Raw genomic sequence first — 10,605 nt, 5'->3', positions numbered from 1 at the left:
TCTACTTTGTATTAATACCAACTTAATTTCAATAGCACATAAAAACCTTGCTCCTATATATCTCTCTTTATTCTGTTGTTGTTACAGATTACCTCATTAAATACTGGGTTCCTATTAACCTAGATTTATAACCATTGTTATGAAGTGTTCTTTTAAATCACATAGAAAAAAAGAAGTTACAAATAAAAAGTACATTTATGCTGTCTTTTATTTTTGTCTGTGTAGTTACTTTTATCAGAAGAAGTATATACTTTTTCTCAGTATGCATTAGAGTTACTGTCCAGTTTCCTCCCATTTCAGCCTGATGTGCTTCTTTCAATATGTATTTTAGAGAGTCTGTTAGAGAAATTTCTTCCAGGTTGCTTCTTTTCTTAGCATGTTTTAATTTTGCTTTCATTTTGAAGGACAGCTTCTCTAGATATAGAATTCTTCCTTGATAGTTTTTTTCTTTCCTTTCGGCACTTTGAATATGTCATGCCACTGCCTTCTGACCTCCATTGTTTCAGGTGAGAAATTAGCCCTTAATCTTACCATGGCTTCTTTGTGCATGACAAGTAGCTTCTTTCAAGATTCTCTTTTTGTCTTTGACTTTTGTTAGTTTGATTATGATGTGTCTAGGTGTGGATCTCTTTGAGTTTATTCTATTTAGGTTCATGAGCTACTTGCATGTGTAAATTAATGTTCATCAAATTTTGATCATTATTTCTTCAAATATTATTTCTGCCTCTTTCTCTTTCTTCACTCCTTGTGACTCCCATTATGTGTTTATAGGTACACTTAATGGCATCCCACAGATCTGAGGCTCTCTTCATTTTTAATTTTTTTTCTTTTTTACACAATAGATAAGCTCAATTAACTATTTTCAGGTATGCTGGTTCTTTCTTCTGCCTTCTAAAATATGCTGTTGAGAACTCTTACAGTGAGCTTTTTATTTTAGTATTGTACTTTTCAACTCCAGAATTTCTATTTGACTCTTTTAATAATTTCTCTTTATTAATGTTCTCTACCAGATGAGACATCATTCTCATATTCTCCATCAGCTCTCTAGACATAGTTTCCTTTAGTTCTTTCTGTACATTTAAAATAGATTATTTGAAGTTTTTTTTCTAGTAGGTTCAATGTGTAGGCTTTCTCATGGACCATTTCTATCAACAACTTTTTTGCCATGTGCATGAGCCATACTTTCTTGTTTTTTTAACTCTCATACTTTTTTTTTACATTGAAAATTGAACACCTTAGATATTACAATGTGGCAACTCTGGGAATCAGATTCATGTCTCTCCCCAGGATTTGTTGTTGTATAGTTTGTTGTTTGTTTAGTGACTTTTCTGAAATTAGTCTGTACAAATGTATATTCTTCGTCATATTTGGTCACTTAGTCTCTACTCAGAGTTGTGGTCAGCTAGTGATTAGACAGAGATTTCCTTAAGTGTCTGAAACCAACAAGTCTCCCAATCTTCTCCAAGGGACTCTGAATGCAAGTTGGGAAATGCTTTCAACACTCAGCCAAATAGTTGGCAACTCTGCCTTAGCCTTCACTTCCTACTGGCATAGAGCTCCAAGGTCATCCACTGGTAGGGATTTAGGGCTTTTTAAAAACTTTGCTGAGCCTGCACACAACTCTATGTATCTGCATGAGCATGAACTTCTAGATTTACAGAAATATCTCAGAACTTTCTAAAGCATCCCTTGGACATCTCATTCTCCAGTTTTTATTTTTAAGCTTTTTGGTTAACCTATTCTCACCCAATTATTTTCTACTACTGTAGGCAGCTGTGACATTCAACAATTACCTCTGATTATTTTAGATAAACACTCCTGGGGAAAAAATTCCTGGTACTGGACAAGCTCTGAGGCAAGTAAAATGAAAACAAGCTTTGTGAGAAAAGACTTAAAGGGAATCCCAGATGGGCCTCCATTCTGTCTCCTCCAGTGATGGCTAGGCTGCTGGCTTTCACCATGATCACAGACTGATAGTTTCCAAGGGCACTGAGGCACTGGGGAGGGGAGAAATGAAATGAAGCAAGTTAAAATGTCATACAGCTTGTTGCTTTTATCAGAATTTGCTCATTTTTCCCCCTTGAAACTGCTCGCTAAGTTGTATAACCTTTTAGATAATTTTCAGAGTCCTGAAAAAAGTTAGATTCTGACAATTTTTGTCAGTGGTCTCATTGCTTTCATGGAGGGGAGGGCTTTCAGAGGTCCTTACTTGACATTTTCCCTGACATCAGTAGGTGAAGTTAGTATTAATGCTATATTTTACATAAGCCAGTATATCCAAAATATTTTTATTTCAACATATAATCAATATAAAAATTGTTAATGATGAATTTTGCAGTTTTATATGAAGACTTCAAAATTCAGTGTGTGTTTTACACTAACAAAGCATCTCACTTTGGACTAGCAACATTTCAAATGCTCGATAGTCACATGTGGCTTATGGCACTATGCTGAACAGCACAGAAGTGTGTCATATTCTTAAATGTGCTGTTTGATATGTGGGGACAGAGCCAGGAGTGCAGTTTCCAGGCTCTTGGCCTCACATGGAAAGGTGCTGGCTCAGGTAGTAAATGGCCATCACCTGTGATTGGATGGCCATCAGCTGTGGCTAGTTGGCCATCAGCTGTAACCAGTGAGCCATTGGCCACTAATATAACTGCCGTGGCTATGCTAGCAGCAAATGGGGGCCAACAAGAAGACGGTGGCTGAGCTAGTATGAGCGGATTGCAGTTAGCATGGCAGATTTCAGCTAACAAGTGAGGTTGGTTGGCAGAGAAAAGTAGACGGCAGGTTGCAGATAGTGTGGTTCCTTGTCATGCAGGGGACCCTGCTCGCTGCGCCATTTGTCATGCAGGGTGTCACGCAGGGTCTCTGGTCCCGCTCCCCACATAGGAATGCAGGATATAGTGAGGCCAAAAAGGAACACCCACAGAGCCATAGATAGGGGAGTCATACCACTATATTCTTGCCGGTGGCTGGGTTGGAGACACAGGAAGCAGGAGCCACACTATCCGCAACCTGTCATCTACTTCTCTGCCAACCAACCTCATTTGCTAACTGCAATCTGCTCTTGCCAGCTCAGCCACCATCTTCTTGCTAGGCCCCCATTGCTTTGCTAGCGTAGCCATGGCAGTTATATTAGTGGCCAATGGCTCACTGGTTACAGCTGATGGCCAACTAGCCACAGCTGATGGCCATCCAATCACAGTTGATGGCCATTTACTACCTGAGCCAGCACCTTTCCATGTGAGGGCGAGAGCCTGGAAACTGCACTCCTGGCTCTGTCCCAACACTCCTGCTTCCTGTGTATCCAACCCAGCCGCCAGTGAGACCATAGTGGTATGACTCCCCTATCTATGTCTCCATGGGTGTCCCTTTTTGGCCTTACCACATCCTGCGTTCTCATGTGGGGAGAGGGACTAGAGACCCCGCATGACACCCCGCACAACAAATATGTTCTATTCTGCTTGATTGACATTAAATAGATAACGTGGAGAATGATCAGTTAATTAGGTCACAGGTGGTCACATTATATAAATAGTAAATGGCAGAATACTTTGAAGGCAGCTTGTATGCAGCCTGGAAATGGAAAGGGAAAGCATTACGTAAAATAAAAACGAATCACCTCCAGTAAAATATTAGGACTAACTCGTGCAGTAAATTAGATTATTTTCACAAATATTCAGTCCCTCCCCTTCACCTCCAAGGAGGGATATACGTGGTCCATTGAGGTTGGCTTGGTCATGCAACTTGGACGTTAGCATTCATGACAAAAGCAGAGGCTTGAAAAGTATTTGCCCAGCTGGGCTCCCAGGCCTAGCATTGCCTGCTGGTCCAGGAACTGGATGTGAGACACATGGTGCAGAGCTACTCCAGCCAACTCACCCCAGCCCAGCCCAGCCTACACTGATTTCCTCCAGTCCATGCTCAAGTGCATGAGACAGCCACACATATCATCATACGCTACTGCAACTTTATGTGTGTCTTTCACTCAGCATTGTTGTGGCAATAGCTAGCTGATAACTGCCAATTGAAGAACAGTAAAATAAAAAGTATATTCTGGAACGATACTGTGAGTCAATGAGCAAACAGGTAAGTATTAGTCAGCTTTTGCATCAACAAGCAGCTCCCTTTCTCAGTGACTTAAAACAGCTAGCATTTCTTTATTGCTCACTCCTGGGTGTGCAGGTAGGCTGTGGCAGTTCTCCTGTAGGCTGCAGGTAGGCAGAGATCTGATTTCCATGTATTTCCTGGCTGAAGGAAGGGTCACTACCTGGGGCATGTGGTTCCCATGCAGACAGTAGGAGCACAGAGTGAGCCAAAACAAGCACGTCTGTTTATGTGTTTGCTCAGACAGGCACATCTACCTCCAATCACATTCCAGGAAGCCAGAGCAAGTTACTCAGCCAATCACTGTGGGACAAGGGTGTATATCTTCCTGGGGCTGAAGCTGGGCTTGGGGGTGTGGCAAAGGAAATAAATATTTCCTGAGCAACAATACAACCTCCCACCAAAGGTCATATAGCTGTTTAGTTAGCAACTTTTCATGAACAGTTTGATTACCCTAAATGACACATTATTATAGAGACTATTTGATAATAATACCAAATTTAACATTTAACACTGTTTTCTAGGCGCTTCACTGAGGTCCATTTATTATCAGAAATTCTCTCCAGGGTGAAATGCGTTTGTAGGAAAAAAAAAAAAAAAAAAAAAAAGAGTGAAAGCCATGGTCATACAGTAAGTGCTGGGAACAAGCAGAATGAATCATCATCCTTTTCTGTATACTTAGCTCATCTAGGTGAACAAGTGTGCTTTCTGATTTATAACTGGAGCATGTGGTCACGGCAAACTGTATGTCATGATGGCTCCTGAAACCGTGTCTCTGATGGCCTCCTTTGCAAGTTCCTGGAAGAGTGGTATCAGCTGTGCTCTTTCACAGAGTGACTACCACTGGGCCAGCCCTGACACAGCCCTGCAGTCTCCTTCGCTCTGTGGCAAGAGCAGCTGCTGCAGAGGGGCCGTCAGCCCAGCAGCCTCACCTGTCGTGTGCCTGCCCCATGGAGTCCACGGCAAAGCAGGGCAGAAGGACTGGGGAGAAGAGAAGAGTTCCTCAGGGGTGCAGGAGAGAACCAGAGAGTGATGCTTGATGTGCCCCTCTGAATAGGAGACCACATTGGTGCTTCCCACAGATGGGATTCAGTGTTTCATCCAGCCTAGCTCTACTGCGGTATCCTCGCTATATTGGTTTTGCCAAATTCCCTAGTGGTTGTTAAGAAAACTGTCCCGTTTTTACCTAGCATTTAAATCGGAGTTCAATGATGTCAAAAGCCCATTTGAACTACAGAATATTTAAAGAACTTTAAAACAGTGTCCTAAATCAAAATGCACAGCCTGTTTTCCTGTTGCACGACTACGTTCTCATTAATGAAAACAATAATTTGAGAAAGGACTCCAAATTCCTTCTTCCATTTCTTAAGCCTGCCACTGTAGCACCTTGTCTATATCTTGTTTCTAAACACGACTTTGTGGTTTATTTATAAGATTATTGCACACGTGGACCTTAGCCTCAGAAACTACTGTTATCCTTGGAGATATTTTAAGACCTTTAAATGAAATAAGTGAAATTATATGTGTTTTCTTCATTTCAATAACTAGTTTAATTGTGAATGTATTTATTTAGAATGAAGTCAAGTATCTCTAATACTGTTGCATTCGTATGTTACTTTGTTATGAAAGAGCTTCCTCTGAGGTGCTTTTGGTAAGATGGGTATTTTGACTTAGAAAACTGGCATGAACCATGTATCAGTGTGCATGATAATACCTTTTGAATAAAAATAAATAAGGAAAGTCTTAGGATTGGTCAAATGTTCATCTTTTAAAAAATATTGTTGTGGAAGTACTTAGTGTATCTTTCAGGGCACAGAACAGTGTTGCTCCCTGCAGGCATGATGCCAAACAGCAAAGCTCTAGAATTTACTTATCTGGCATAACTGAAAGGGTAACCCACTGAACAGAAGCTACCCATTCCTCCTGGGCCCTGAGAACCACCATTCCACTCTCTGTTTCTCTGACTGACTATTTCAGATTCCTCGTATAGGTGGAATCGTGCAGTATTTGTCCTTCTGTGGCTGGCTTATTTCATGTAGCATAATGTCCTCAAGGTTCATTCATGTTTTCACGTATGGTAGGATTTCTTTCTTTTTTTCAGGCTGAATGAATAGTAGTTCATTGTATGTCTCTCTCTCCTTCTCTCTCTTTCTGTTTTATCCATAATCAAAATGTGGAAACAACCTAAATGTCCACCAAAAGATGAATGGATAAAAATATATATCCATCTATTAATACAGAAAATTTTCTTGGAACCTTGGATGGTGCTACTGTTTTTAACAGTAATGAGAAACAACAATCAAACCTCCCAGGATCCCCAAACTCCACGTAACTGTGATCCCAGAAGCCTAGCCCTCCTCTTTGCTTGCTTTTATTCCATTAGGTGCCTCTGTAGCCATGTCACCATCCTGGCTGCCATGGCGTGACTCACCCAGCAAACGCACCTGCTCCTTCTGGATTTGAGTCAGGGAACATTGGGCACTCTCATTGGCATCTATATTTATTGGAAACGAAAGCTGTCAAAGTAGAACTGTTGATTACCAGCATAACACGAGTCTCCCAGAAAACAAATATGAAAGCAGTGTTCTTCAGGCCTGTCTTTCTGTTGAAGTAAGAAGAACTCGTTTCCAATCAACAGGACAAACATTTCCATGATATTGAGTAGTGTTGACGGCATAAAGTCAGTATTGTTGTTTTTCTCTGGTTGACATGTATGTACCCATTTTCAGCTACAGAGCTGAATCAGGGTTTCTAGCAATTTCAAAAACATCCCATGTTCTTATCATCTGCTGCCTGTATGGGACGTAGGCTCTTGGGATGCTTTGTGCATTTCCAGGACCTGGTGGACCCCAGATGCTGAAGAGAAGGAGGAGCTCCCTTTCAGGCCTATAGAGAGAATTTCCACGGGGGCCACACAGGAGTGAAAGGCTCCCCGGCTTCAGCGAAGAATTTTCTAATGATATTTTCATCCTGTGGTTTTCCTACCAACCCTCGGCTCCTCATAAACAATGCAAATGAAAGCTCTCTCTAAGTTTTCGATTTTTCTAAAATTAAAAATACAATGCAGTGTCCTTACCTTGCTCTTTGTGTCTGGATGGACCAGTGGTTTAAGACGACTTGAGAGCGGGAAGCACCTGACGATGACCAAAAGGGGGCGACATGGTTTGGCCTGTGGGACAAGGCTCTGAGGGTGTGGGCTGCTCCCCCCATGGAAGCAGACGCCACCCTCCACTCTGAGGATTCCTCATTTGGAAGCAGGTGCGGGGGTCTCAGCTGTTCCTGACAAGAGTCTGATGGAGAAGGAGAGCTACACACCCGCCGGGACCTGGGACCTCCCTGTGCACACAGAAAATTTCCTGATGACTGAGGTCAATGCAGCTTCGTTTTAGCATGAAGCTGTTTTGTTTTCAGTGTTGTAATCCATTCATTTCTAAAATGCACACCCTCTGTCCAGATTTTTGTTCTTGCTTCAAGGGAAACATCTTTTAAAACACTTGCGCCTTGCGTACTCAGAAGTTGATTCTGATGGGATCATCTTTGCTCTGTGAACAATGGATGCCTGTTTCTTTATCTTGCTTGTCTCTGTAGGGCCAGCTCTTAGCACACATATCAGGGATCTGAAAACATCAGATGATTGTTTTTCAAAGTATGTTTCAGGGAACATTATTCCCTTTCAGATGCTTCATAAAATAAATCAAAGAACAGATCTCCATAGTTAGATGAATCTGGATAATTTTGTGTGGACCATGTCTGTCTGTTGAAGAGTCACAAAGTTACCGGTAAAGTCACCTATTTTAACTTCACGGAACCTGGCATGTCTCAAAACTCTGAGCGTGTGTGGCTCCCTTTTCTTATGTAATGTCTATTACCCTTATTGACAAAGGGGGAGCTACTTTGAGAATTGTTCATCTAGACTCACTAGCCAGAAGGAACTTCCTTGGGCTTCCATCTCCTCCCTACTCTCCAGCAGGGACCACAGCAAAACTATCTTAGGTGGGTAGGTGGGTTGTTTCAACTAGACGAAGGTTCTTCGAGTGTTCCTTGTGCCCTGGGACTGGGTATGACCAGGCCATTTCTGTCTTCAGCAGCTTCACTGTTTTGATCCAGAGTAAGATTTGGCATGTCTTACAAAAACAAATATATTTCTTGGCAGAAATATAAAACAACAAACAAACAAATAAACCTCCTATGTGTCTATTATCCTTAAAGGATAGCCAATTTCATGCAATCTCTTGCTAGAGAATGCATATGTTTTAGTTACAAAAAGAGAAATTACTCTTAGGGTTTTCTCAAGCTTTGGACTGATTTCCAAATGCAGAGGACGTTACTTTCAAGAATTTGTGTTTCTTTATAAAGATGGAACAGAGTTTCAATATATATTCAGTATTGTCCTAGCCATTGTCAAGTGTCCAGTGCCCTGGTCTTAGTAACCGTGTAAATAAGGTAAGTGACGAGACCTTGAGTGTGTGTGTGAGCAGCCAGTTGGGTGTTAAGTAATGCAGCTGGAAACAGAAGATCACTTTCTGGGAATACCCATTTCTATCTTGAGTTTGAGCATTGCCAAATGACACACCGAGACTAATGCTCACCGTTTGGCTAATACAAGTGTTACGCTATTGAGACATCTTGTACATGAACAGATCTGACCTCCTGAGTATAGCAGAAAGAGGCAGTTATTCTCTTCTAAATTTGCTTCTGCAGCTGACAGTAACCTTTAGTCTTATTTCATCTGAATGCACAAGGACAGCACAAGATACCCGAAGCCACAGCCGAGTGATACAGCAAGGAACTAACTGATACAACAGAACACAATCCCTGAGCAGGAAAAATGTGCTGGTCTCACCTCTGTTGCCATAGGTCCTCTTCTCTCTGAGGACTAGCAGGCTCCTTTGCCCCGGCGCCCTGTCAGACGTGGCCAAGGCGAGGTGCTCTGAGGAGTCTGATGGCTGGAGCCGAGTCGTCACTGCTGAATCATGCAGGCTGGCCATGTCCCTCTTTTGCGGGACACAAGCCCAGCCAGGCTCCTTTCTCCAAACAGCCGCCCTCGCTGGCACAACAGGTGATGCTAGCTACTCTCTCCTATTGCCTCTTCCAGTTGGGACCGCTGGCCCCAGGGCTCCTGCACGGATTTCCCCAAACCCTAGCCACACATTTGCTGAATGCACTTTATTGTATTTTTTTAAATTACTATTTGTGAATGTAATCTCTTTCCTGCCTAGACCCTAAAAGATATAAATAGTAAATATTTTTGCTGACACTTTCCTAATTGTTTCCTTTGTGACCTGGTGCAAGGAGACTCACATAATTTCTAGTATAACCATCTGGCTCCAAGAATGCCCATGCTTCTGTTAGTGTGGATGCTTGCATGAGCCATGTGTATGTGTTAGAGGGAAAAAGGGAGAGGGTGAGGAGAGGGAGTTTGAGACAGAGAGAGAGATTTCATGCCGTATAGTCCCCACCACGGCAGCTGATGTCAAAATGTTGACAGATCCAAGGGACATTTTAACACATCGTGAAATCTGCATCACACAAGGTAATTATTAGCATTTCAACCCAATAAGTGACACTTCCCTAAACCCAGTGACAGTGTTGGACAAGAAAATGTAAAAGCTGTAAGAACAGTGATGGGAGCACTACAATAAGAAGGCTGACACACGTTTTTGAATAAAGATGTTAACTGCAGGAAGGAAAAATCTAGCAAAACTTAAGCATCTTAATTGCTTTGATACGCGTTCATAGTCTCCTTAGGAATGAGCCAAATACCAAGCTGAAAATCATTGAGCATAACTTTTGCTTCCGCTTGCATAGTTGAGAGAATCACCGGCACGCCAGCTGGGCCAGCAGACATTCCCAGAGTCTTCCAGAGGCTTGGAGGTGCTCTCTGTAGCTTGAGGGGCCTCACAGAGCACGGATTCTAAAGGAACTTTCACATCATTTCATGAACACAGAGAAAATAAGAAAATACTTGAGAGGATCACTGTTCTCCGACTCAACTGGGAGTGGGGAAAAAGGCCTTTAACACGAACAACCGACATTGCTTTCCTGTCCCCAGCTAAGTAGTCTTCAGATTATTAGAACCTTGTTTCCATAAATCACTGCAAAGACTCACTTTCTCTGCTGCTCTGGAAAAGAGACTGGGCCACTTGTCCCCATACTTGACTATGAGCAACTTGAAAGCATGGCTCATGGTTTTCACATTCTTTGACTGGCCAGTTTCTTGGAACAGAAAAGATGGGCATGGAGATGTGTCGAACCCTATAAATGCATGCATGATTTCTTGTGGCAGGGTAGTTCACATCAGTGGTTCAGGATGTGGTCTGAGGTGTAATCGTGGTCTGAAGTGTTCTACAAACATGTTCTTCGCAGCTTGGGTATTTGAAGCATGGTGGGATCTATTTATCTATTTCATGAATCAGTCATTAATCAGCCTTGAGATACCGCATACCTAGGACTATCCTGGTGTCCCATTCATTTCTACCATGCATCATTTCCCAG

The 10,605-nt window shown here is 42.2% G+C and overlaps 1 long non-coding RNA gene across 1 annotated transcript; it reads right to left on the bottom strand.

Annotated features, from left to right (window-relative positions):
• Nucleotides 1-205: 205 nt before the first annotated feature.
• On the bottom strand, nucleotides 206-9,090 carry LOC141571318 (uncharacterized). The gene is made up of 3 exons (XR_012496085.1): nucleotides 8,954-9,090; nucleotides 7,187-7,727; nucleotides 206-1,997 (listed from the first exon to the last, which is right to left on the bottom strand). It is a non-coding gene; the product is annotated as an uncharacterized LOC141571318 (long non-coding RNA).
• Nucleotides 9,091-10,605: the final 1,515 nt, after the last annotated feature.

The sequence above is a fragment of the Rhinolophus sinicus genome, linkage group LG04, assembly GCF_036562045.2.
Source record: "Rhinolophus sinicus isolate RSC01 linkage group LG04, ASM3656204v1, whole genome shotgun sequence".
Lineage (NCBI taxonomy): Eukaryota > Metazoa > Chordata > Mammalia > Chiroptera > Rhinolophidae > Rhinolophus > Rhinolophus sinicus.
The sequence above is the reverse complement of the archived record's forward strand: the minus strand, read 5'-3'. Positions and strand labels throughout refer to the sequence as shown.